Source organism: Hypanus sabinus, chromosome 25, assembly GCF_030144855.1.
Source record: "Hypanus sabinus isolate sHypSab1 chromosome 25, sHypSab1.hap1, whole genome shotgun sequence".
NCBI lineage: Eukaryota > Metazoa > Chordata > Chondrichthyes > Myliobatiformes > Dasyatidae > Hypanus > Hypanus sabinus.
The window spans coordinates 16138926-16165256 of NC_082730.1; the positions used below are offsets into that span (position 1 = coordinate 16138926).

Genomic DNA, 26331 nt, shown 5'->3' on the forward strand with positions numbered 1-26331 from the left:
AATCGTCTTTTTAAAAAATTGCAAAGATTCAGCTGGAGCTTCCTCCTGTTTGCCCATTGACACATGTGATCAAGATACTGCCATGCTAACTCCTTGGCACATAACTGCCATAGGTACTTCGTCACACAGACACAGGAAGGTAGCAAGTTAAAAACACAATAAATTTTACAGGTGCCAGAAATCTAAAGCAACACACACAGAGCGTTGGAGGAACTCAGCAGGTCAGGCAGTGTCTACAGAAATGAATAAACAGTTGATGTTTCAGGCTAAGATCTTTCTTCAGGACTGGAAAGGAAGGGGGAAGATGACAGAGTAAAATGGTGGGGGGGAGGGGAAGAAGCACACAGATATGGAATCACTTTCTCTCTTTCTCACACACACACGCCTTGGAGAGGGCATTGGCAACAATATGTTAGAAAATAAACATACAAGGGAAAAATAACAGGATTTTGTTAATAACTCATTCCATTCCCAGACTATTTTTATTTTAAATAAAGCCAAATGCTCCCCTCTGAGGATTTGATGCGTATCTCAAGACATTGCTCTGAAAAGGTCTCTTTAATGCGAGATACCACAAGGGTTAGTGCAGGATTCCATTGACTGGGAGCCAGATGGCTGAGATTCCTGCCATTACTGTAGAAGCAGAAGCTACAGTGGCCAGAGAAAGGTTATTTGGGTTCATATGTGAAAGGTATAGAGATGATAATTGAAGCCTAAATGTTAAACCCCAGCAGAGACTCCCTGTCCATAGCTCGCCTCTCAATCTCAGAACTTCTTTCAGATTTAAAATAAACTCAAAAAGAACAATCAATGCAAAATTTAATAATTAACTTTTGCGTTTAGAAAATTATTTGTAAGGTATTCACATTCACCGTTAATCGGTTGCCGTGACATATTAATCACAACACAGTTGGCTTTTGAGTTAGCAGCACTGAGCTTACTGTAAAGAGGCAGGAGCAGGGCGGTTTGTTTTCTTGGGGCTTCCTGTCTAACCTTATGAACACAGCAATCTTCTGTTCAAAGTTTCGGCATAAAAGAATAATCGAGATAATATAGCGAGAGGGAAGCTGCCCCATCAGCTCTTCCTATCACAGCTTGACCTATCAAAAACACAAGCTAAATCTACACTGTGCACTCTTTTGGATTAACTGCTTTGCAGTTTCCTCTTTGATTTTTTATATTCCAGTTTCACTCCAATATGGCATTGATTCTTGTCAAACTCGTGCTTATACCTCCATGGTAACATAGTGGCTAGCACAATGCTTTGCAGTACCATCTATAAGATCGAGAGGTTCGATTCCCTCCGCTGTCTAGAAGTAGTTCTTTATGTTCTCCCTGTGACGGCGTGGGTTTTCTCAGAGTTGTCTGGTTTCCGCCCACATTCCAACACCACACGGGTTAGGGTTAATGAGTTGTGGGAATGCTATATTGGCTCCGGTAGTGCAGTGAGATTTGTGGGCTGCACACCACAATCCTCTCTGACCTGATCGGGGACAAGCAACACATTTAACTGCATGTCTCAATGCACATGTGACAAATAAAGCTATTCTCTCCATCCTCCTTCTTTCTTTCCTTCCATCCTGGGCACACGTTTGTCATTGCTGTGTACAACATTTGGCCTTCTCCCCCGCGCTCTTTCACTGTGGAGAGTGGATCGCATTGTGCCCATTTCTTTCACTCATGCTGGCAGCTAATGATTGATCAGAGACGTTCAGTAAACCTACCAAAGTTGGTGCCTCCTTCACCATGTCTGCTTCAGTTGGAGAGTGATTGGCTACTGAACCTGCTAGCACAGTGCATGATATTGGAAACAATTGAGAAAATGGCACAGTCTTTAGTGTCAACAAGGGAGAATGCTGAATGTTGGACTGCAGAAACTTGGCCACTTTTGGAGTTCATACATTTTACGTCGGGTCTTAAGACACCATTGGCCTCTCAGGACATAAAACATCACGTGAGCAGGGGAATTAAACCTGATGCTATGATCAGCATCTCTATTTGTCAAGCAGTACTCACAAAGCATTACTTGGCCTGTGCACGTCCTGCTTTATAACAGCAACAATGTGTCAAGCAGTGTCTGTGAAACACTCCTGAGTTGCGTGGGAAGTCAATAAGAAGGCATCGTTGTAACTACGAGACATCTTGCTTGCTTTTAAATCTTATGGAATAGAGTGTTCATTTCAGGAGTCTCGATCCAGGCAAGGACCCAAGAACTCTTAAGGTTTTAATGCCAGTGATGTAAGCCGAGGATAGGGCACTGACCCATATTCACTTATTTCCCCCCCCCCCCAGTGGATTTAGAGGTTTTGGCAAAATTGTAATCCACTATTAGTATTGTTTTCATCGATAGTATCTCTCCTGTGCCCACAATGCACTAACCCTAACCCATACAGTATGTCTTTGGAATACGGGTGGAAGCCCAAGTCGTCATGGGGAGAATGAGGCTCCTTCCAGGTACCAACAGGAATTGAACTCTGATCAGTTGGCTGGTGCTGTAAAGCGATTGTGCCAAATGCTGTGCCAGCGTGCCACCCTTAGGCCTATGACGAGACCTTAGACAACGTGGCCTTCACTCAGTGAAAGCAGGCGATAATGATACCACTATTTCCAAAGTGCCAGCGCAGCCCTTGGACGTCAAAAGATAGGAATGTTCAAAAAGAAAGGTGTCAGATCCTGTGCAAGACTCTTGTTCTGCGAGCCAGCGGTGATGACGGCCACCTTCCTGTACGTTCAGAGACATGACAGCTACAACAGAAATCCTAGGGTACTGGAGAGATTCCATGAATGGATCCTCTGCAAAATCTTCCAAACCATCCAATAGGATGAGTAAGTACACTAGCGAGGCCTCACTTGGAGTATTGCGAGCAGTTTTGGGCCCCTCATCCATGAGAGAATGTCCTGACATAAGAGAGGGTTCAGAGGAGGTACACGAGAACGATTCTGAGAATGAAAGGGCTACGTGAAGATCATTTGATGGCTCTGGGCTGTGACTCACTGCAATTTAGAAGAATGAGGGGCCGATCTCATTGAATGTCAGGAGGCCTCTATAGTGTGTATGTGCAGAGGATGTTTCCTATACTGCGGGCATCTATGACCATGGGGCACAGCTTCAGAATAGAGGGACAACCATTTAGAACGGAGATGAGGAGGAATTTGTTTATCAAACCAAAGGATGCTGAATTTGTGGAATTTGTTGCCACAGGCGGCTGTGGAAGCCAGGTCGTTAGGCGCATTTTAGGTTCTTGATCAGTCGGGGCATGACAGGTTGCAGGAAGAAGGCAAGCGAATGGGGTTGAGAGGCAAAATGAACAAGCCATGATAAAGTAGCAGAGCGGACTCGATGGGCCAAATGGCCTAATTCTGCTCCTGCCTCTTATGATCTTATGATCTAAAACTAACATCAGGGTCCTCCCAAAGGGCAACAAACCCCAGCATCAATAACATGTCTCCAAACGAAGTCATATTGTGGGCTTGTCCAACAATAGACTTCTCTTAATAGATGGTGTCGCAGGAAATGATCAACAGTAAGGTAGAAAAAGCAGTTTCAGACCTCCTTCAGGGGGTATAAAAATGGAACATAATGGGAACCACTGTCTTAACACTGTTCAAAATGGAGGAGGTCCATTCAGTATGGCAGGAAGTACCTCGAGTTTCTTCAATGGGGGCTCATGGGAGGTGTATAATAACAGTGATAGGAGTATATCGATCCCCATGCCAAGGACTTCTTAACCACCAACGGCATTGTCTGGGAGTATCATATTCATCTCACCAGCCTCCAAAAATTCCACAGTTCTAAGTCACTCTCAGTACCAATGGGACAGGCCAGGTGGAAGATTATCATAGTCCATATGAGCTTTAGGAAATACATCCATAGATCAGAAGGTAGGTCACAATGTAGCCTCACCACGGCTTTGTATCTATTCGTTTTGCATGATCACTTGTACATCGATGGGACAATTGTTGCTTTGCTGTTGTTTGTGCGTGGGAGAGGGAGGTGGGGGGACTTTGGGGTACTGACATTTTTACTCATTCTTTGGAACACTTATATTTTTGTGAATCTGTGTGATGAACAAGAATTTCAGGTTGTATATTGTATACATTCTCTGATATTAAATGGAACTATGGATGAAGAGGATGTAAAGGGCATTAATGGAAACGTTCATAGCTTCAGTGCAGTTGTGTATGACTCAAGCAATAAAGAATTAAGCAACTGGAAATAAATGTCGAAACATCCAGTTTAAGGGATTATCCCCAGCTCCCTACAGTTTCTTTTAAGATTATCTAACTGGATTATGGCTACAAACTCAAAGTAAATTTATTATCAGAGTATGTATAGTCACTATATGCTACCTAGAGATTCATTTTCTTGCAGGCATTCACATGAAAATAAAGAAACACAATCCTGCTAGCAGTTACGATGCAAACACGAGGAAATCTGCAGATGCTGGAAATTCACCTATGATCCTTTCCCTTCTCCAGCTCTGTATCCCTTTTGCCAATCACCTTCCCGACTCTTAGCTTCACCCCCCCCCCCCCACCGATCTTCTCCTATCATTTTGCATTTTCCCCTCCCCCTCCTACTTTCAAATCTCTTTCCTTTCAGTTAGTCCTGACAAAGGGTCTCGGCCCGAAACGTCAACAGTGCTTCTCCCTATAGATGCTGCCTGACCTGCTGCGTTCCACCAGCATTTTGTGTGTGTTGCCTGTTAGCAGTTGTTTGCTCATACACAACACTGCATGTGCAACATGCACAATCAACATTTAGGGCCAAGACATCAAATGCTTATTCTCCTCCACAGACGTGCTGAGTTCCTCCATCATTTTGTGTATGTTGCTCAAGATCTCTAGCACCTGCAGAGTCTCTTGTGTTTATGAAATGCATGCCCTGTGTTCTTTAAAATAAAGTCTCATCCCCATCCCTGTGCATGTTCACCACTAGTTGGAGTTTTGTATATTTTTGTGTATTGGTGTACCTGCCTTCATGCATTTTGAACAAAGTTTGATGCTATCACACCTGACAATATGTTTTGATATAAAGTGCAAGGGATGGTTTATATTAAAGAAAGGGTGCTGAAGACCAGTGCAGAGAGAGAAATGCTGGGCTTAATTGTGTGACTACAACTAGGGCCATGAATAAAGTCAATAGTTCCACAGTTCCATATAATTTCAGAGAAGTATATACAATATACGACCTGTAATTCTTGTTCTTCACAGACATTCACAAAAACAGAGGAGTGCCCAAAGAATGAGTGACAGTAAAAATGTCAGTACCCCAAAGCCCCACTACCACCCTCTCCCACCCACAAACAGCACCAAAGCAACAACTGTCCAATAGATATACAAATTAACATGCAAAATTAATAGATAGAAAGCCATGATTAAACTACATTGTGAGTATTGTGTGGTTTGGAAAACCCTATTACAGATAGTGTTAGAGTCACGTTTACTATCACTAACAAATGTCACAAAATTTATTGTCTTGTATCAGCAGTACAGTGCAAGACATAAAAATAACTATAAGTTATTAAAAAAAGTGCAAAAGAAGAATAGTAAGGTAGTGTTCATTGGTTCATGGACTATTTGGAAATCAGATGGCAGAGGGGAAGAAGCTGTTCCTAAAACATACAGGGTGGGCCCTCGGGTTCCTGTACCTCCTCCCTGAAGTGATTAACGAGAAGAAGGTATTCCTTGGTTGGTGAGAATCCTTAATGGTGGATGTTACCTTCTTGAGTTAAATACTTCTTCCAGGTGACCCCTTATCCTATATCACTCCAGAGAATCAATCAGTTTCTCCAACCTCCCTATATAGCTAATACCCTCTAATCCAGACAACATCCCAGTGAGCATCTTCTGAACCTTCTAGGACTTTGCATTTTGAGGGTTAATGTTCTGTGTATCATTTGCTCATTTTGTTTGCTATTTGCATGACTTATTTTTTTGCATGGAGGGTTTTTGATGATTTCATCGAAGGGGTTCCATGGTGTTTCTTTGTTTTGCGGCTGTCTACCTGAAGATGAATCTGAGGGTTGCATGCTGCATACATACTTTGATAATAAATTTACTTTTGAACTTTTGAAAGGTTCCACATTCTTCCTGTAATGTGGCAACCAGAACTGCACACTGTACTCCAAATGTGACCTAATCACCGTTATACAGTTGCAGCACAATTTCCCAATTTTTACACTCAACAATCTAACTGATTAAGGCAAATATGTAATTCTCCTTTTTTTACTTGTGTTGCCACTATCAGAGAGCTATGTATTTGTACACCAGGTCACTGTATATCAGTCTTTCTAAGTGTCCTGCATTTACTGGATACTTGCCCCTTGTATTTGACCTCCTGCAGTATAATGCTGCTCACTTGTCCAGATTAAACTCCATCTGCCATTTCACTATTCATATTGGTATCTTGTCTACATCTTGCTGAACCGTTGACAACTTTACTGACTGTCCACAACTCAGCCAATTTGTGTGCCATCTGCAAGCTTGTTAATCAGCCTCCCTACATTATCATCCAAGTGATTCCCCCCAAAAAAAAGTTACTAGCACTAATCCTTGTGCAATAACACTGGTCACATACTTCCAGTCAGAATGACACACCATTGTCTTAGTTGGCCAAGCCAATTTTTAATCTAGTCTACCAAGTCCGCATGGATCCCTGAGCCTTCTGGATTCAACTTACCAAGCTTGTAAAAAGCTTTTCTGGTCTTTGTACAATAGACACAGATCTTTTACTCAGACTTCAGTGAAGCCTTTGACAAGATCCATCATGGTAAGCTGATCCAATAGATACAAGTCGTCCATGATGCATTGGACAGTTTTGATTACCCATTGTGTTATGTATGTAATATTTAAGTAATACTGTAAATATATTGTTTGATTAAGCATTCTCTCTTGTTTACATAATCCTGTGGTTTATATGTAAAAGTATGTGAATGGCGTACGTTATAAGTACGCACCTTGCTAAAAGTAAAAATGAAACTAAGACACAGACCTCTCGGGCCCCCTTTGTTTTATTTTGGTTAGTTTACAGTTTGGAGTTACAAACATAATGGTAGTGAAGAGTAGGTTTTAAAACAGTGCTGAGATGACTACCTACCTATTGAAGCACGGCGAGATATTTGAGTTCAAGGAAAGCACAGCATACTTTCCTCACAAGAGGAGAAGATGTTCAAGTTAAAAAAGGCAGAAAACAAACAAATTCATGGGTTTATAAACACTGAGTACAAGGTGACAATAATACAGTTTTCTAAAAATCAGAAATGGCTGGCTACATCCGAAAGATAAATGCATTCAATTGCAGAAAAGATAACTGGCTGCTGTATACAGAACAAATTGAGCAGTATTTTGAAGAAAATTAAAAGCAAGTGCCAAATTTGCAGAGTGCATTGGATTTAAAGGCAATCAAATTTGCTTAGAAATTTAACTGTTCCAACTAAACCAGCTGAAATGAGCTTTGCTGATATTGTGAAAGTAATGCAGGAACATTTAGAACCAAAGCCATTGTTGGTTGCAAAATTCTTTGGATTTTATAAGCAGAATCAAAGGAAACAGGAGTCCATTTCAGTGTATGTGGTTGAACTGCAGAAGTTGACTGAGCATTGTGAGTTCCAAATTTTTTATTAATGACAATATTGAACCTGCCTGTACCACTTCTACTGGAGGCTCATTCCACACATGAAAGTGAGCATGAACAAAATTGCAGTGTCTTACCATAAATTGGCCTGGCTGAATAAGTAGCCAGGTAGCATGCCTGGATGACTATTGACCTGTGGCTCTGACATCAATTGCTATAAAGTGCTTTGAGCGATTGGTTATGGCACACATCAATGCAATTCGCCTACTGGAGCAACTGGTCAATGGCAGATGCCATCTCTCTGGCACTACATTGCTCCGTAGAACACTTGGAAAATAAAGACGCATATGTAAGGCTCCTTTTCATTGACTACAGCTCTGCCTTTAATACCAACATTCCAAATAAATTGATTCCTAAGCTCTGGAACCTGGGTCTTAGCACTCAGATCTGCAGCTGGATCTTCAACTTCAACTTCAACAGAGAGGACACAGGCTGTCCCACAAGAGCCCATTCTAATTAAACAGTCAAATGTGCACAAGTTGGAGCTCATCTTGAACTTCTCTGTCACTCGGTCAACATGAAAGCACACGTCACTTTCCAAACGTCGCTTGCAACCATCTCGAACAAGCTGATCTCCCACCGGATCGTATGTTACAACCGGTTCTCCCCAGTGTCTTTTCTCATCTCCTCTCGAACAAAAGCCCCAAGCCCAACTTTGGTGTCCCTCACCAGAGAAACCTCCCCTTAATCGGACCATCCTAGTTGGATGGCTCACGTTTCTCCTGTCTCTCATCTTCAACAGTAACCCAAACAAGCATGAAAACAGAACAGACTGCTCTTACAGAACTGCCAAAATGAAATACATATAGCATAACAGTAAAAAATATGAACCAGGGCATTACAGAAGGGATGGCATGTTGTAAACACAGGCATTTTTATTAGATATCCTCAAGGGACTAGGTTATTGCTGGAGCAATTTGACTAAGCATTCTTATCTAATTTCCTTTACTTCACTTTCTGTGCTTTCTTATCAAATGCTTTCTTATTAAGAGATATTTCTCTTAAGAGGATCAAGGACACAAGGACATGAGATGCAGTTCAATCAGTCACGAAATACAAACATTTCTACGTGGAGCATTGCTGCAGGAAAGTAGCATCCATCATCAGGGAACCACAACACTCGGATCATGCTCTCTTCTCACTGTTGCCATTAGGAGGAAAGTATAGGATCCTCTAGACTCTCACCACCAAGTTCAGGAAGCATTATTACCCCTCAACCATCAGGCTCTTGAACCAGTGGGGATAACATCATCCATCACTGAACTGTTCCCACAACCTTTGGAGTCACTTTCAAGGACTGTTCTCATGTTCTTGATATTTATTGCTTATATATTATTTATTGTTATTTTCCCTTTTGTATTTGCACAATTTGTTATCTTTTGCACATTGGTGTTTGTCCACCATTTTGGATGTGGTCTTTCATTGTTTCTATGATGTTTCCTGGATTTACTGAGTATGACCACAAGAAGACAAATCCCAGGGGACATATATATATATACCTTGATAATTAATTTACTTTGAATGTTGCACTGCTGAGCAGTAGCCTCACTCATTAAGCTCTGATAACTTTACAACCCAGATTAATTTATCTGTTTTACGCCCAGTGACTGAACAAAAACTACTCAGGGCAATACATGCATGTAAGATAATTAGCAATGCAACATCTGATAAGGGTTGACGCTTGGAAAGACAGCAAATGTTGCTTGCTCATGCTTCTGTTAATTCAATGTTCAAAGTAAAGTTAAAAGTAAATTTATTATCAAAGTACATACATGTCACCATATACAGCCCTGAGATTCATTTCCTTCCAGGCGTACTCAATAAATCCATAATAGAATAATAACCATATTAGAATCAGTGAAAGACTGCACCGACCAGAGTGCAGAAGACAACAAGCTATGCAAATACAAAGAGGAAGATAGAATAATAATAAATCAATAAGCAATCAATATGGAGAACATGGGATTGAGAGTCCTTGAAAGTGAGTCCATAGGTTGTGGAAACATTTCAATGATGGGCAAGAGAAGTTGAGTGAAGTTATCCCCCACTGGTTCAATAGCCTGATGGTTGAGGGGCCATAACTGTTTCTGAACCTAGTGGTGTGAGTCCTGAAGCTCTTTTCCATGGAGTTACAGTGCATAAAGAAGACACCTCAGTATAGCACTCTCTGGGGCTATTGTCCAATAAATCACAAAATTGTTAATGATGCCTACAATTATATAAAAGAATGCTTCAACAGGCATTGCAAGAAGTTTTAGGATGTGGGCTAATAACAATTGGCAAATCATAAACACAAGTGTTGCTGCAGATGCTGGAAATCTAGAGCAACACTCACAAAATGCTGGAGGAATTCCCCAGATCAGGTAGCATCCATGGAAATGAATAAACAGTCGACGTTTTGGACCAAGACCCTTCATTAGTCCTGATCCATTTCCATAGATGCTGCCTGACCTGATGAGTTCTTCCAGCATTTTGTATGTAATTACAATTGTCATGACTGCATATTGTAAGTGTGCACCTGGACATCGGTATTGGTATTGGTTTATTATTGTCACACGGACCAGGATACAGTGAAAATCTTGTATACTGTTCATACAGATCAGATCATTACACAGTGCACTGAGGCAGAATAAGATTAAAGAATAACAATGCAGAATGAAGTGTAAAAGCTTCAGAGAATGTGAGGGGCATGTAAATAAAAAGTGCAAGATCATAACGAGGTAGATTGTGAGGTCACAGAAGCTGTCCTTGAATGTCACAGTACATGCTTTAAGGCTTTTGTATCTTCTGCCTGACAGGAAAGGGTGGAAGAAAAAATGTCTGGTGTCGGTTGCGCTCTTTGGCAATGCTGGCTGATTTTCTGAAGTTATGAGAGGTGCAGTCCACAGAGGGGAAGCTGGTTTCTGTGATGAGCTGAGCTGCTCTCTGCAGTTTCTTGCTGGGATGTTAAGGTAACTGCCATTTAAAGCAGCATTTATTGACAACCCCTCGTCCAATGGAACTGCACTGCCGCTCTGCCCTGTGACATAGTAATGCCGAAAAGCAGTGGCCAAGAGCATTCTGAAGCACCGTGGCATAGAGAAAGATATCGTCAGGGCAGGCTACAATTCTGGAGTTCAGTACAAGTCTGCATTAGGAACAAATTCTTGAATTAGCTCGATTACTTACATTTAGATTTAGGGAGATGCAGCACAATAACAGGCCCTTCTGGCCCAGTGACCCCACCACCAAATTACACCCATGTGACACATTAGTCTGCTAACCCCTATGCCCTTGGAATGTGGGAGGAAACTGAAACAATTGGAGGAAACCCATGAAGTCATGAGGAGAAGGTGCAAACTCTTTACAGACTGTGGTGGGATCGAAACTGGGCCACTGGTGCTGTAATAACGTCATGCCAGCAGCAGAGATACTGTGTTGCTCATTGTCTCTGGCATGCGACGGAAGATTCATCGTGTTCATACAATGCAAAGACCTAAAAATCTATAAATTACAGAAAAATAAGTAGTACAAACAAAAGGAATAACGAGGTAGAGTTCATGTTCAAGATATGGACTGGTTATTCTTGAGAAGCTGGTAGTGAATGGTCTGTTGCAGCAATTATTGGAGCCAAGAGTGTCATTGGTTACGGAGTTATGATAATTACACTTGAAAACAGATGAAGTTATGAAATTGACACGGAAGAATTGACACAGAAGGACCCTTTGCCCTCCCTCGACTCTTATCACAGAGAGTACAAGTGTTTTATTGTAAAATTATACACTATTGACTCATAAAATTAAATAACCATATGCTCCATTCACACGTTAATTAATATCAGTGCCAAGCAGTTTCACGTGGTATTATTATACAAGTGTTACACTGTAACACAGCCACTTCAGGGTTCAACGTGTCATGCATTCAGAGATGTTATAACGCACGCTTGTTTGAGTTACCGTCACCGTCCTCTCAGTTTGATCAAATCTAGCCATTCTCCACTGACCTTCCTCATTAATAAGGCATTTTTCACCATTCTGTATAAACTCAAGCATGAAAATCCCAAGAGATCAGCAGTTTCTGAGATATTCAAACCTCCTCACTTGGCACAAACAATCATTCCATGGTCAAAGTCACTTTAGATCACATTTCTACACCATTCTGATGTTTGGTCTGAACAGCAACTGAACCTCTTGACCATATTTACATGCTTTAATGCATTCAGTTGCTGCCAGATGATTGGGTGATTAAACAGCTGCGTTAACAAGCACGCGTACAGGTGTTCCTAACCAAGTAGCAACTGAGTCTATATATGGCAGTGTCTACCGGGATGACGTGCAAACAATTTTTATCACTGTGTCTCAGTACGTGTATCAAGATAGACAAGATGTGAATTATGTCAGGAGCACAGGTCAAGCAAGGAGGTGCTTCTATGTTCTCCCCAAGGGTTTTCTCTGGGTGCTTCAGTTTCCTCCCTGTTCCAAAGATGCTTGGATTAATGTATAAGGGTTAGTAAATTGTGGAATTTCTCTGTTGGTGTTAGAAACATGGTAACACGTATGTGTTGTCCCCAGCATAACTTGGACCATGTTACTCACTGACACAAACAATGCATGTGTATGCTTCGATATTTTGAAACACATGACAAATAAAGATAGTCTTTAAAACCACTTTAACAGTGTTACAGAAATGAAATGCTATGTATGGCTAAGGCTTTAGCCCAATCAGATGGTCATTAAGTCCACAGGCCAATGCTCACCCTCACCTACACATTTGTTCCCAGTCTGACTGGTTTTTGGTGTGCCAGCCTTCATCAGTCAGGGCATTGGGCATAAATGTTGTGAGGTCACGGTGCAGTTATACCATGGTGAAGCCTCACTGGAAGTGTTCTGATCATAAGACCATAAGATATAGGAGCAGAATTAAGCCATTTGACCCATCAAGTGGGCTCTGTCATTTCATCATGGCTGATCCAATTTTCCTTTCAGCTCCGATCTTCTGCCTTCTTCCTGTATCCCTTCATGCCCTGACCAATCAAGGATCTATCAACCTGTGCCATAAATATCCATAAAGGCTTGGCCTCCACAGATGCCTGTGGCAAAGAATTCCACAGATTCACCACTCTGGCTAAAGAAATTCCTCCTCATCTCCATTCTGAAAGGATGCCCCTCTATTCTGAGGCTGTGAACTTTCTGCCATAGGAAAGATGTTGTTAGACTGGTAGCAGTGCAGTAAAGATTTGCAAAAGTGAGGCCAGGACTTGAGGGAGTGGTTGAACAGGCTGGAATGCTATTTCTTGGACTGTAGGATTTTGAGAGGTGATGTTACAGACGTGTATAACATCATTAAGGGCATAGATAGGGTAAATGCACACAGTCTTTTTCCCAGGGTAGGGAAATGAAGAACTAGGGGGCATCAGTTTAAGCTGAGAGGAGAGAGATTTAATAGGAACTTGGGAACATTTATATAGAAAGGGTGGTAGGAAGAGCTGCCAAAGGAAATAGTTGTGGAAGGTACAATAACAACTTTTAAAGGGCAGATGGACTGGCAGACAGATTGGAAAGGTTATAGGGGATCTGGACTAAACACATGGAAATGGGACAGTTTTTGGCATCTTTATCTAAGAAGGGATGTGCTGCCATTGGAGAGGGTCCAAGGAGGTTCACAAAAGTAATTCTAGGAGTGATAAGGGTAATGTAAAAGGAGCATTTGATGGCACTGAGTCTGTACTCATTGGAGTTTAGAAGAATGAGGAGGTATTGAATGGTGAAATGCCTAGGTGAGTGGATGTGGAGAAAATGTTTCTTACAGTGGGGGGGGGGGGGGGGGGCGTCTACGACCAGAGGACACAGCCTCAGAATCTCTAAGGAATCTCTTTAGAATGGAAATGAGGAGGAATTGCTATAGCCAGAGGGCTCCTTGTTTGGCACAGCCCAAGTGGGCTGAAGAGCTTGTTTCCATGCTGTATGACTCTATGGCTTTAACTTCAAATCCATCCTGGACCTTATGGTCCATTTATGGTCTTTCTAAGGAAATCAGTCAAGAGAAGCATTGCAACGTAAATAAATTTTAACTTCAGATTTGAAACAAGAGAAAGAGACTGAAATCAAAATCTTAAATTCAATTCAGGTGGATGAATCACCTAAAGCAGGATTCCCTAATCTGGGGTCCATGGGCCCTTCGGTTAATGGTAGGGGTCCATGGCATGAGAAACAGTTGGGATTCCCTGATCTAAAGTTTTAGGCTGGTGGTCGTCAAAGGGTTGTTCAGTCCTCTCTTGCTTCATCCACCTGTATCGGGAAACAGCAACTTATGGGTTTCTATCCATCAAGCCAATGACTGAAATTCACAGACCTGCTCTGTTGAGGTCCACCAGCAGATCTCTTATTGTTCTATATTACTTTCTTTATCTTCCAGCAGAAGTTATGGCTAAAACCATGAGAAATATGTGAATTTTAATCCTTTGCCAAGACCAGAGTTTCTCACTGTCAAAATTATCCAAGCGCCTTAGAACAGAATGTGTCTGCGCATTGATTTATTGCCAAATTGTTGAGAGTGAATTTTTGATTTTTACTCTACTGTAATAGAGGATACTCCAGGCATGGAGGTAAGTGTGACATTAGAAAAAGGAATATAACTTAAACTCAGTGGCAACTTTATTAGGTACACCGGTGCGCCAGCTCATTAATGCCTGCGGACATGGTCAAGAGGTTCCATTATGATTTAAATCAAACATCAGAATGGGGGAGAAGTGACTTTATCCGTGGAGTGACAATTGGTGCCAGAGGGGGTGGTTTGAGTATCTGAGAAATTGATGATCTCCAGGGATTTTCACACACAACAGCCTCCAAAGCTTACAAAGAATGGGGCAAAAAAACAAACAAAAAAAAAAAGAACCAGAGAACTATCGTCAGAGAATGGCTGGACCAGTTCAAGCTTACAGGAAGGGGACAGTAACACAAGTGATCACGCGTTACAACGGTGGTGTGCAGGCAAGCATCTCTGAGCACAGAACACATCGAAGGTGGATGGGCTTCAGAAGACAATGAGCATACACTCAGTGACAGCTTCATTAAGTATAGGACATCCCTAATAAATGGCCATTGAGTCTGTTGTTTCAGATTAGTATAAGCCAATGATGTAAGTCATTGTGCAACGGGGAGTGAGTGTGTATGGGAGAGTGAGGGGGAGACTGTGTCCTCTTCATTACTTCTCATTTTATCACCCTTGTCAGCTTGAAATGACAATTCCTTCAGCATTTTAACATTCCTTGTGACCACAATCGCAGATGAGTAAATTGGTCAAGGCTGTCTTCCAAACGTCTTTCCAGGGAATACATACAAAGCATTGTGAAAGAATTTTGATTAATCCAGCCGATGTCCTTGATAATATTAGGAATAAAAATCAATAGAGAACAAAATATGGAAACAGGAAATAGTTTAAATACTTGGCTATTTTGGAGTGGGAAATCAAGTTACTGTATTAGGTTGGTGCCGTTGAACATAACTAATGAATGCTAGAAATTAAAAATTAAGGGTGCAGAGAACTAATCTAATCTAATACATCCCTGGAGAAAGTGCACCCGGTGTCCATGGGTACAATTGGAGGGGGTCCTGGGGCAAGTGGGCACCACAGGGGCTCAATCATGTTCTGGATAGCAACAATCAGGTTATAACTTGAAACTGTAAGTAGTGATATCAAGGGGTGTAATGTGTTAATGTGATTCTGTAATCACTGAATTACCAGCTTTGGAAAAGGAAAAATAAAATTACTTGTTCCCTGAGTTACTTACAGCAGGGGTTTTGGAGACATCTCCCAAATAGAAAGGATGTGGAAGCTTTAGAGAGGGTGCGGAGGAAATTTACCAGGATGCTGCCTGGATTAGAGAGCGTGTCTTACGAGGAAAGGTTGAGTAAACTAGTGCTTTTTCTCTTTGGAGCAAAAGAGGATGAGTGATGACTTGATAGAGGTGTATCTGATAAGATGGATAGATTGAGAGGATAGACAGAGACTTTTTCCCAGGGCTGCAATGGTTAACCTGAAGAGGGGGGGGGGCGTAAGAACTCCCATGGGCCCCAGTGACCATCTGATTTCAGTCTCTGAGGCCAATGTGAGAGTATCCTTCAGGAAGATGAATCCACGGAAAGCGTCTGGCCCAGACGGGATACCTGACTGAGGACTGAAGTTCCGTGCTGATCCGCTGGCTGGAGCATTCACCAATATCTTTAACCGGCCTCTTTGGGAGGGAGAGGTACCCACCTGCTGCAAACAGGCTTCAATAATATTGGTGCCCAAGACGAGTGTGGTAACCTGCCTCAATGACTATTCGTCCAGTCTAGTGGGAGGGACAGAGTTCGATTGATCTCAGTGTAGTCGAAAAGGTTGGCACAAAATTGTGGGCTGAAGGGTCTGCAGTGTTCGTGCTGTCCATGTGATGTCAGGTTGAACTTAGATTTCATAAAGACCAGGGGGAATAAAAAGAAGTTAGACTCTCTCCTGAGGACTAATCTTCTAAAATCTGTGTGGGGACCTTGTGCTGCTAGGTGTTTTCTCTCTCCCCAGGTTGTGGAACATGTCCACTGCCTTCTTATTTCAGGGTCATGGCACCTGCATTGATTCATCTCTTACAATTCCAGTTTTGTGGTGTTACAAGGATTTACTATAAGTAATAAAGATCAGGCCAGCCGGTGGTGCAGTGGCATCTGCATCGGACTTCAAAGCGATTGATGCTGGGTTCAAATCCAGCCAGCTCCTTGCATGCTTTCCATTCCTGCTGAGCTGATTATCAAGTTAGCAAGTCAGACTCGTGAAAAAACAAACAGATGCTAAAGAAATGGCAAGGGTGCTGCCTAGTGCACAACAAGGCATGGAGAGGAACAACACAATGAAGATCAGTTAGACACAGGGAGGACCTGTATTTACTAAAAAGTGCCTTTATTGGCTCATTACACAGGCACATGATTTTACACGACTGCATAACTTTGTGCGCACCTATTAAGTATCCCTGACCTTCCAGTCTCCGCTGGCCAGGTGTTCCTCTTCTTTCTTTCTTTTTCAATCTTTTTATTAAATTTCATATATAAAAAAAAACAACACATAATAATGAACAGATTACAAATTCAATAAACTTGAAATTACATTAGTAATAGGATAATAATATCCTATTGAACATCAATCGACAAAAGGTACATAAATCAATCAAGTCTATATAAATATATATGAAAAAAAAACAAAAATAATCATCGAAAAAAGAAAAAAAAAATTGAAATTATATATGAGAAAAAGTATATATTGAAAAAAAAATACTAAACTAAACTAACATGGGCAATAATAGCACTTTATAAATATATAAAAGTGTCAAGAAAAGAACTCCGGAACTCCATACCTGAACAAGGATAAGTAGAGAAAAGGATCTGAAATAGGCCAAATTAATTCATATGAAAGTGTCGAATAAATGGTCCCCAGGTTTCTTCAAATTTAATTGAAGAATCAAAGATAGTGCTTCTGATTTTTTCCAAACTCAAATAAGAAATGGTTTGGGAGAACCACTGAAATGTAGTAGGAGGATTTACTTCTTTCCAGTTTTGTAATATAGACCTTCTGGCAATTAATGTTACAAAGGCAATCATTCGTCTGATTGAAGGGGAAAGCTGATTGCCATCTTCATTTGGTATACCGAAAATTGCAGTAATAAAATGGGGTTGTAAATCGATATTCCATACTGAGGAAATGACATCAAAAATATCCTTCCAATAGTTATGTAAAGTGGGACATGTCCAAAACATGTGAGTCAATGAAGCCACTTCTAAGTGACATCTGTCACATTGAGGATTGACATGCGAGTAAAATCGGGCAAGCTTATCTTTAGACATATAAGCTCTATGTACAATTTTAAATTGTATTAAAGCGTGTTTAGCACAAATAGAAGAGGAATTAACCATTTGTAAAATTTTTTCCCATTTATCTGTTGATATATTACATCGAAGTTCTTTTTCCCATTCTTGTCTAATTCTATCCGATATTTCTGGCTGTATCTTCATAATCATGTTATAAATAAAAGCTACTAATCCCTTCTGACAAAGATTAAAAGTAAAAATCAAATCTGAAAAATCCGATGGAGTTGAATTAGGAAAAGACGGAAGAATTTTATGTAAGAAATTTCTAATTTGTAAGTATCTAAAAAAATTAGATTTAGGTAATTCAAATTTGTTGGATAGTTGATCAAAAGACATCAAAATACCTTCAAAAAAAAGATCACGAAAACATTTTATACCTTTCCTTTTCCATATACTAAAAGCTTGATCTGTCAATGAAGGTTTGAAAAAAAAAATTACATAAAATAGGGCTGTCCAGAGCAAAGTTTTTCAGATTAAAGAATTTGCGAAATTGAAACCAAATTCGTAGTGTATGTTTAACAACAGGGTTAGATATCTGTTTATTGAATTTGGCTAAATCAATAGGAAGAAAAGAACCAAGAACGGAAAATATAGAATATCCCTTAACCTCACTACATTCCAAATTTACCCACTGTGGGCACACAGGTGAATCCAAATCTAGTTTCCAGTACATTAGGTTACGAATATTATTCGCCCAATAATAAAATCTAAAGTTAGGTAAAGCTAGACCACCATCTTTTTTAGACTTTTGTAATTGCCGTTTGCTTAACCTAGGATTTTTATTTTGCCACACAAATGAGGAAATTTTTGAATCAATATTATCAAAAAAAGATTTAGGAATAAAAATTGGTAAAGCTTGGAATAAATATAAAAATTTCGGTAAAATCATCATTTTAATAGCATTAATCCGACCAACTAATGATAAAAATAAGGGAGACCATCTTGTAGTAAGTTGTTGAATTTGATGAAGCATAGGTAAAAAATTCAGTCCAAATAAATCTTTATATTTCTTGGTGATTTTTATACCTAAATAGATAAAGTTATCAGTAACAACTTTAAATGGCATCCTATCACTCAATAAGGTTTGCGCGTTTAAAGGGAATAACTCACTCTTATCTAAGTTTAGCTTATAACCAGAAAAGCTACCAAATTGAGCCAACAAGGATAAAATAGCAGGAATAGACCTACTAGGATTAGAAATATATAACAACAAATCATCAGCATAAAGCGATAATTTGTATAACTTCTCATTACGGGTAATACCAAAAATATTAGGAGACTCACGAATAGCAATAGCTAAAGGTTCTAATGCAATATTGAATAATAAAGGACTTAAAGGACAACCTTGTCTCGTACCACGAGATAATTGAAAAAAAGAGGATCTATAATTATTTGTAAGAACAGAAGCAACAGGTTTATAATATATTAATTTAATCCATGATATAAAATTAGGACTAAAATTAAAGTTTCTCAATGCATTAAATAAATATGTCCATTCCACTCTATCAAAGGCTTTTTCAGCATCTAATGAGATAACACATTCTGGGGTTGTAGGTGATGAAGTATAAATTATATTAATCAATTTCCTAATATTAAAAAAGGAATACCGATTCCTAATAAAACCAGTTTGATCTTCTGAAATAATCTGTGGTAATACCTTTTCTAATCTAATGGCTAAAATTTTTGTAAGAATCTTAGAGTCTACATTTAATAATGAAATAGGGCGATAAGATGCACATAAAGTAGGATCTTTATCTTTTTTAAGAATTAGAGAGATAGTAGCTTCATAAAACGATTGAGGTAGTCTCTTCTTAACAAACGCATCATTAAAAATTTCACATAGCCAAGGAGAAAGCAATAAAGAAAAAGTTTTAAAAAATTCTACAATAAAACCATCGGGACCAGGAGCTTTCCCTGAATTCATTGATGAGATAACCTCTCTTATTTCATCCATAGAAATAGGAGCATCAAGCAAGCTACAATCTTCATCTATCAGTTTAGGAATATTCAAGTTATTAAAAAAATTATCCATCGTAAACCGGTCACCGTCAAATTCTGATTGATATAAAGATTTATAAAAATCTTGAAAAGTGTTATTGATTTCTTTATAATCAGTAGTTAAATTACCGTCTTGTTTACGAATTTTAATAATTTGTCGCTTAGTCGAAATAGCTTTTAATTGATTAGCTAACAATTTACCAGTTCGATCACTATGAATATAAAATTGAGCCCTAGTCTTAATTAATTGATTCTCAATTGAAGAAGATAATAATAAACTATGTTCCATTTGAAGCTCAACTCTCTTCTTATAAAGTTCTTTGGTAGGAGTAACGGAATAAATCTTATCAATTTCTTTAATTTTATCCACCAATAAAGCTATATCTGAATATCTTTGTTTTCTTTTACCAGCGGAATATGAAATAATTTGTCCACGAATAAAAGCCTTGAAAGAGTCCCAAAGTATTCCTTTATCAATCTCTTCATTATAGTTTGTTGAAAAAAATAAGTCAATTTGTTGTTTTATGAAGGTAATAAATTCTGGATCATGAAGCAAAGTAGCATTAAGTCTCCAAGATCTAGTATTGAAAGAAGAGTCCGGAATCTTGATAGATAACTTCAAAGGCGCATGATCCGAAATAGCAATAGAATCGTATTTACAATCAATAACATCTATTAATAAACGATGATCAATAAGGAAATAATCAATTCTAGAATAACTATGATAAACATGTGAAAAAAATGAAAATTCTTTATCTTTAGGGTTCAAAAACCGCCATATTTCAGTAATTCCAGAATCAACCATAAAAGAATTAATAAGTAAAGCTGATCTATTCGGAAGAGTTCGAATAGGTTTAGATCTATCCATCGAAGGATTCAAACAACAATTAAAGTCTCCACCCATAATCAACATATATTCATTCAAGTTAGGAAGAGAAGTAAATAAACGTTTAAAAAATTCAGGACAATCAAAGTTTGGAGCATAAATATTAACTAAAACAACTTTCCGATTAAAAAGTGAACCAGTTATCAACAAAAATCTACCCTGTGGATCCGAAATAATTTCATAATGTGTAAACGAAATAGAGGCGTCTATAAAAATAGACACACCCCTAATTTTAGCGGTACAATTTGAGTGAAATTGTTGACCTTTCCAGAACCTAAAAAAACGTTGATTATCCTCCCTCCTAATATGGGTCTCCTGTGCAAAAATAATATTAGCGTTCAATCTATGGAATACTTTAAATACCAGGTGTTCCTCATCCTCCCAATCTATAATCAAGTGACCATTCAATTGCTGTGATTAAGTTATCCCAGAGCAAACAGTTCACACAGTTCACAAAATAGCGGCTGCAAGGACAGCCTCACAAAATGGCCACATCCATTCCTGGTCACCGATTGTCATTCTTTCTGGTCAACAGGGTTTCTCTCCCTCCTCTCCTCACATGTTGCTTTCTATGTACAGCTCTTCCAGACAGATCAGCTATGTTTAACAAATCTTCATCAGCCACCCTCAACCTGCACCACCACCATTTCTTAACATATTCAATATTTTGTGCTCTCTATCCAATAACTGGCATTATCTTTGTCATTTTGGGTTATTGTGGTACAAAGGAAGAATTTCTTTTGCAATGTATACATTATTTTTTTAAATGCTATTCCTTGCCTATTCGTTATCAAACATCAGAATGTATTTTGCCTCATAATAAATAATGAAAATCAAGGAAACAGGGCAGCAATAAATTTGACTTAAAATTTGTGGTACTAAATATGCAGTGTTCCCCACATTCCAAAGACATATGGGGAAGAAGGCTAACTGGGTGGTGCAGGCTCATTGGGCCAGAAAAGCTATAACTGTGCTCCATCTCTAACTAACTAGATAGATAAATAAGTAATCAGTTCACTGCATTCCACCTCCAAGATGCATTCACTCTGAGTCAGCTGCAGAAGTCAGTTGCTGCAGCTGGAGATGAAGTTTGTGGCTCCACAATCTCTAAGGTCTTGCATATTTACAGAACAGTGGTAAGGAAGAAGCCCTGGCTAAAATCAAGCATATCGTTGCCCATAAAGCGCTGCTTAGAAGGTACTGTAAAGGTGTAGAAGAAGGTCTTGTGGTCAGAAGAGACTGAAGTGGAACTTTGGGCCTCAGTACTAAGCAGTAAATGTGTACATAAATCTCCCGCTGAGCAGCCAGATCGTGCTGTCCCTGCTGTAAAGTATGGTGGAGTATGCTATGGGGATGATTTTCAGCAACAGGGACTGGAAATCCGTTCAGAGCTGAAGGGAAAATGAATGCTGCTAAATGCCGAGTGATCCTGGATAAAAACAGAATCTGCTAGCCTCTGCCAGAAAGCTAAAACTGGGGAGGAAATCCGTCTTTCAGCAGGATAATGGCCAAAGGCACACTGCCAGAAGCAACTATGGAGAGATATATTATGTAAGACTAGACACTAATATCCCTTATTTCCACTCCTGAGACATTATGCCTAGACTGCGGGATAGCCACGTGAGTGGTGGCATCTTCTGGGTTATCAAGTGGGTGCCCTCTTTCCTCAGTGTTTTACTGATAGGCCCACAACACCTCCAGAGGGTTCAGCAGTGAATCCCGGTGTCCTGGGCTCACCTCCTAGATGCCATTCACTCACTTGTGGGGCCCAGATGGATCCTTTCTCTTCATCCAGAGTCACTGACTACCCTTTTCAGCAGCTCTGGAGAGGTCTTTGACTGCTTGTTGGTGTGTCTTCCCTCACACAGCCAACTCCCGGAGTAGGCTCGATGTTGATGTGACTACAAAACATCTGCAGCCTAGTTCGACCGGTCGCACCCTTGCTTCCCAGCCACGTTGCTGCACGTCTGCTGCAAGCTCAGCGTACCTCAGCTTCTTGTGCTCGTCGGCCTCCTCCACTGCACTGTAAGCTCGATGAAGTAAACAAGATGGAGTGAGTCCGACCATAGCACAAGGTCTGGTCTGAGGTTGGTTTCTGCAATTTCATTTGGGAAGCAGAGCCTCTGGCCTAAGTCTGCCAATCACATGCCCTTGCCTAGCTGCCCAGTATCTGGTCTCGATGTACCGAGTCTGGTTTGATCCTCACATTCCTGGACAAGTGCTGTTAATGACCAGCGGGATGAAGGGGGAGGGAGAGCGTTGACACTCGTCCGCCAACTCTCCAGCACTGCTGCAAGACACCATAGTACTTGGTTGTACCGCCAGGTGTATCGGTCTTGAGTGAGGTTGGTCTTGCAGGTGTGGTTTAGTGTTGCTGAAGTCAGGCAGAGGGAGCACATGGGGTCACCTCCATACCACTGGCTGAGATTCATGGGAGACGGCAGGACATCATAGGCAGCCCTGATGGTGAAGCTGGCTCTGAATGTCTCCATTTCCCACAGCTCTCTCCAGAAGATTTTTTTCTTTCTCCACTTCCTCCCATCTCATCCATTGGCCTTGCCCTGCCTGAGTGACAGCCTTTACACACCTTGCCGCCTCCTCCTGCTGATGTATCTCCTGCGTCTCTGAGACGGAGCAGCCTTGTTCCAGGCTGGTGTACTGCCCCCAAGGCCCAGACTTCTTCCTTGCTGCACTTAGCCCACGATGTCCCTGTGCTTGACTGCCGCCTTCGCTTGCTCGGTTGCTTCTGATGGAGTCCATTTCCTCCCAGTATCCAGGATGAGGGCAGCTTGTGCTATAAGTGGATCACTCGCCTCTGTTAACATCATCTCCAGTCTTACTTTGGCGCACTTGTACTCCTCTGAAAGACTGGAAATGGGTGACTCTAGGGCTCCTTTGCCGTAGAGCCCCGTGCTGCTGAGGCACCTGGGAAGACCAAGCCGCCTCCTTACGTACGAGCTGATCAGTCTCTCCAGCTTCTCCACCTTTGAGATTGGAACTTCATACAGGGTTAGTGGCCACATGAGGCTTGGAAGGAGCCCAGCTTACATACAACAGAGTTTCAACTTGCCAGGGAGTGTGGTTCTGTCGAGGCCACTGACGGCATCCTTCCTGAGCTGATCTACCTGCTCTGTTATACCACCGACCTAGGCTCTTCATAGGCTTCTCGAAGACTGTTGGAATCGTCTCATCGCCCATGTAGAAGTGTTGGTCTACCAGCTTCCCCTTGATGATGGAGATGCTTCTGGACTTGCTTGGCCTGATCTTCAGCTGAACCTGCTCGATATTCTCTTGAAGCTTTCTCAACAGGTGTACAGTACAAGCCTTGGCCGTGGTGAGTGTTGTGAGATTGTCCATGTGTGCTCTGATCGGCGACAGTCTCAGGCCAGGTCTTATACGTTGTCCTCCAACCACCCATCGAGGTGCTCCAATGATCACCTCCATGTCCATGGTGAAGGCTAGCGGGGAGATGGTACAACCGGCCATGATTCCCACTTCCAGATGTTGCCACGCTGTGGTGCAGTCTGCTGTTGTCAAACATAGCTGCACGTCCTGGAAATAGGCCTTAACAAGGCTTGTGAGGGCCACTGGGGCCTTGAAGAAGTCGAAAGCAGTCCAGCGGAGGTTATGAGGGACTGAGCCGAAGGCATTGGCGAGGTCCAGTAACACCACGTGGAGATCCGTTCCCTCCTTCTTGGCGACCTGGATCTGATGCCAGATGGTGCAAGCTTGTTCCAGACAGCCAGAGAAGCCCGAGATCCCTGCTTTCTGGATAGATCAAATGGTTTCTTTGCAGCTATTTTGACAGCCTATGAACCACCACATGAAAGAAGATTTTGCCCTCAACCTTTAGGAGACTGATCTGGTGGAATTGGCCAATTTCTGATGAACCCTTTTCCTTTGGGATCAGGATTCCTCTGGCTCTCCGCCAGGATGTTGGTACCTCCTGCTCATGCCATACCGCCTTCATGAGCCTTTGGAGGAACCGCAGGACACCTGGTGCATTTTTGTAGAGCCTGTATGGCACTCCACTGGGACCTGGTGCTGATGCGGCCCTTGCTCTGTGCACAATTTTCTCCACCTCACTCCATCTAGGTGGGCTGATATCTAGTTGCTGTTCCGGAGGATGGATTGGTGGCATGTCAGGTGGGAGGGTGATCTCTTCATAGCGTCACTTTTCTGGGTGTTCTTCCAGTTCTGCCTTTGACACTGAGAGACTTCCACTCTTCTCCCCGTGAAGGGACCCTTCACAAACTTGAAGGGATCTTTATAGAAGCTCGTTCTTGTCCACTGCTTCTTCCTGCGTTTCCTTACCAGGTTCTCAGCTCTCCTCAGTGTCGCAAGCATGCTCCGGATGTCTGCTTGCAACAGGTTTATGCCTTCTTTCTCCTCCTCTGTGGCCTTCCTCCATTGTTTCTTCAGCTGCCTCCTCTCTCTAACTGGATGATCTATTTCCTTCTGCCTCCTGGACTTAATGCGGCTCGTCGGTTGTAGTTTTCTTCCTCTCTAGCACTCCAAAACGTTCCGCTCCATAGCTATAGATTAATTCCCCCACTCTTTCCAACTTCTTCATGGTGGTACCTCTGAGCTTCTCTAAGATGTTACAGAGATCAGCACTGACCTCCTCCCACATTGCCTTCTCGCAGGATTTTGGCCACTTGATCAACGGCTTTCAGCCCAGCTCTTCTTTTCCGTTGCAGGTCATAACGGGCTGGGTCGGGTTGCTCTCCTGTGCCATGCTCTTCCTCTGCTGGGACAGGGACATTGATGCCACGCAGACTTTGGGTTTTGTCCTGCTGCTGAACTTCAGTCGACTGACTCCACCTGCTTCTCACAAAGTAGCTGTCGATGTGAGTTCCCTTTTGCCCCTTCTTCAGGCATCCTTTCCTGCCCTGATGTATTTTCAGGCCTGTAGTGGAAGTGACCTTTCCCCAGCTGCTATGCAACTCTGGAGCTTGTGTCCTGCTGCAGCCTCATGTATGCTGATCATCCAACTCATTGTCTGTTCCATCTGCTCATTGTCTCATCTCATGAGTCATCTTCGCCCCCCCCCCCCCCACTCTCGTTGACTCAGGAGGTATCTTCTTCTTACAAGTTTTCGTAGCCAAGGGTGGGTGGGACCCACGCACCTTTGCATGCTGGATCCTGCTGCCGCGGGTAGCTAGCCCACGGAAGCCCCAGTGGGGTCCGTTCCCTCCTGCCAGCTGATTGAAGACCTTGTATGGCCCGGTCAGAGCCCTGACTTTAACCCAATCAAACTTCTGTGGCAGGTCCTCAAGATAGCTATCCACCACTGCTCCCCAACTAACCTGGCATAGCTTGAGCAATTTTCCAAGGAAGAATCTTGCTCCTTCACATTGCGCCATTCTAATAGAGACTTATCCAATAAGTTTACTGGCTGTAATAGCTGTGAGAGGTCACTCAGCTAAGTACTGAGCAAAGGGGGATGAAAACTTCTGAACGGCTAGCATTTCAGCTTTTGAATTTATAATTTTTCATGCTTTACAATTTTCCCTGTTTTTTTGGGGGGGGGGGGGGGGGGTTGTACTGTGAAAAAGGGAGCATGTAATCCACAAGTAAAAATTCTCAAGTTAAGTTGATCAAAAATCCCTGGTTGTAATACTCACTTATGTGAACAAAGACTGAATATTTTTACAAGGCACTGTAGCAGAGGCAGAAGGTCCCATACCACCAGGTTCAGAAACAGTTTCCCTTCAACCTTCAAGCTCCTGAACCAGTGTGGGTAACTTCACTCATCTCAACTCTGTACTGATCATTGAATACAACCTATGGACTTACTTTCAAGGACTTTACAAGTTGTGTTCTCTGTTTTATTTATTTACTTAGCTATTTATTATTAGTACTTGTTTCTTTTTGTATTTCCACAGTTTGTTTTCTTTGTGTGCAGTTTTCCATTGTTTCGGAATTAGAATCAGTTT

General features: G+C 41.5%; 1 protein-coding gene across 3 annotated transcripts in view; it reads left to right on the forward strand.

Annotated features, from left to right (window-relative positions):
- LOC132381044 (uncharacterized) overlaps positions 1–26331 on the forward strand; it is a 92792-nt gene that overhangs the window by 17798 nt on the left and 48663 nt on the right. The window contains exon 1 of one of the 3 annotated variants that reach the window (XM_059950160.1): positions 10455–10587. The exons of the other annotated variants lie outside the window; for them this stretch is intronic. The gene's annotated coding sequence lies outside the window, so the exon portion shown is untranslated. Of the gene's footprint in view, positions 1–10454; positions 10588–26331 lie in introns of those variants that run through there. 3 annotated transcript variants of the gene reach the window in all.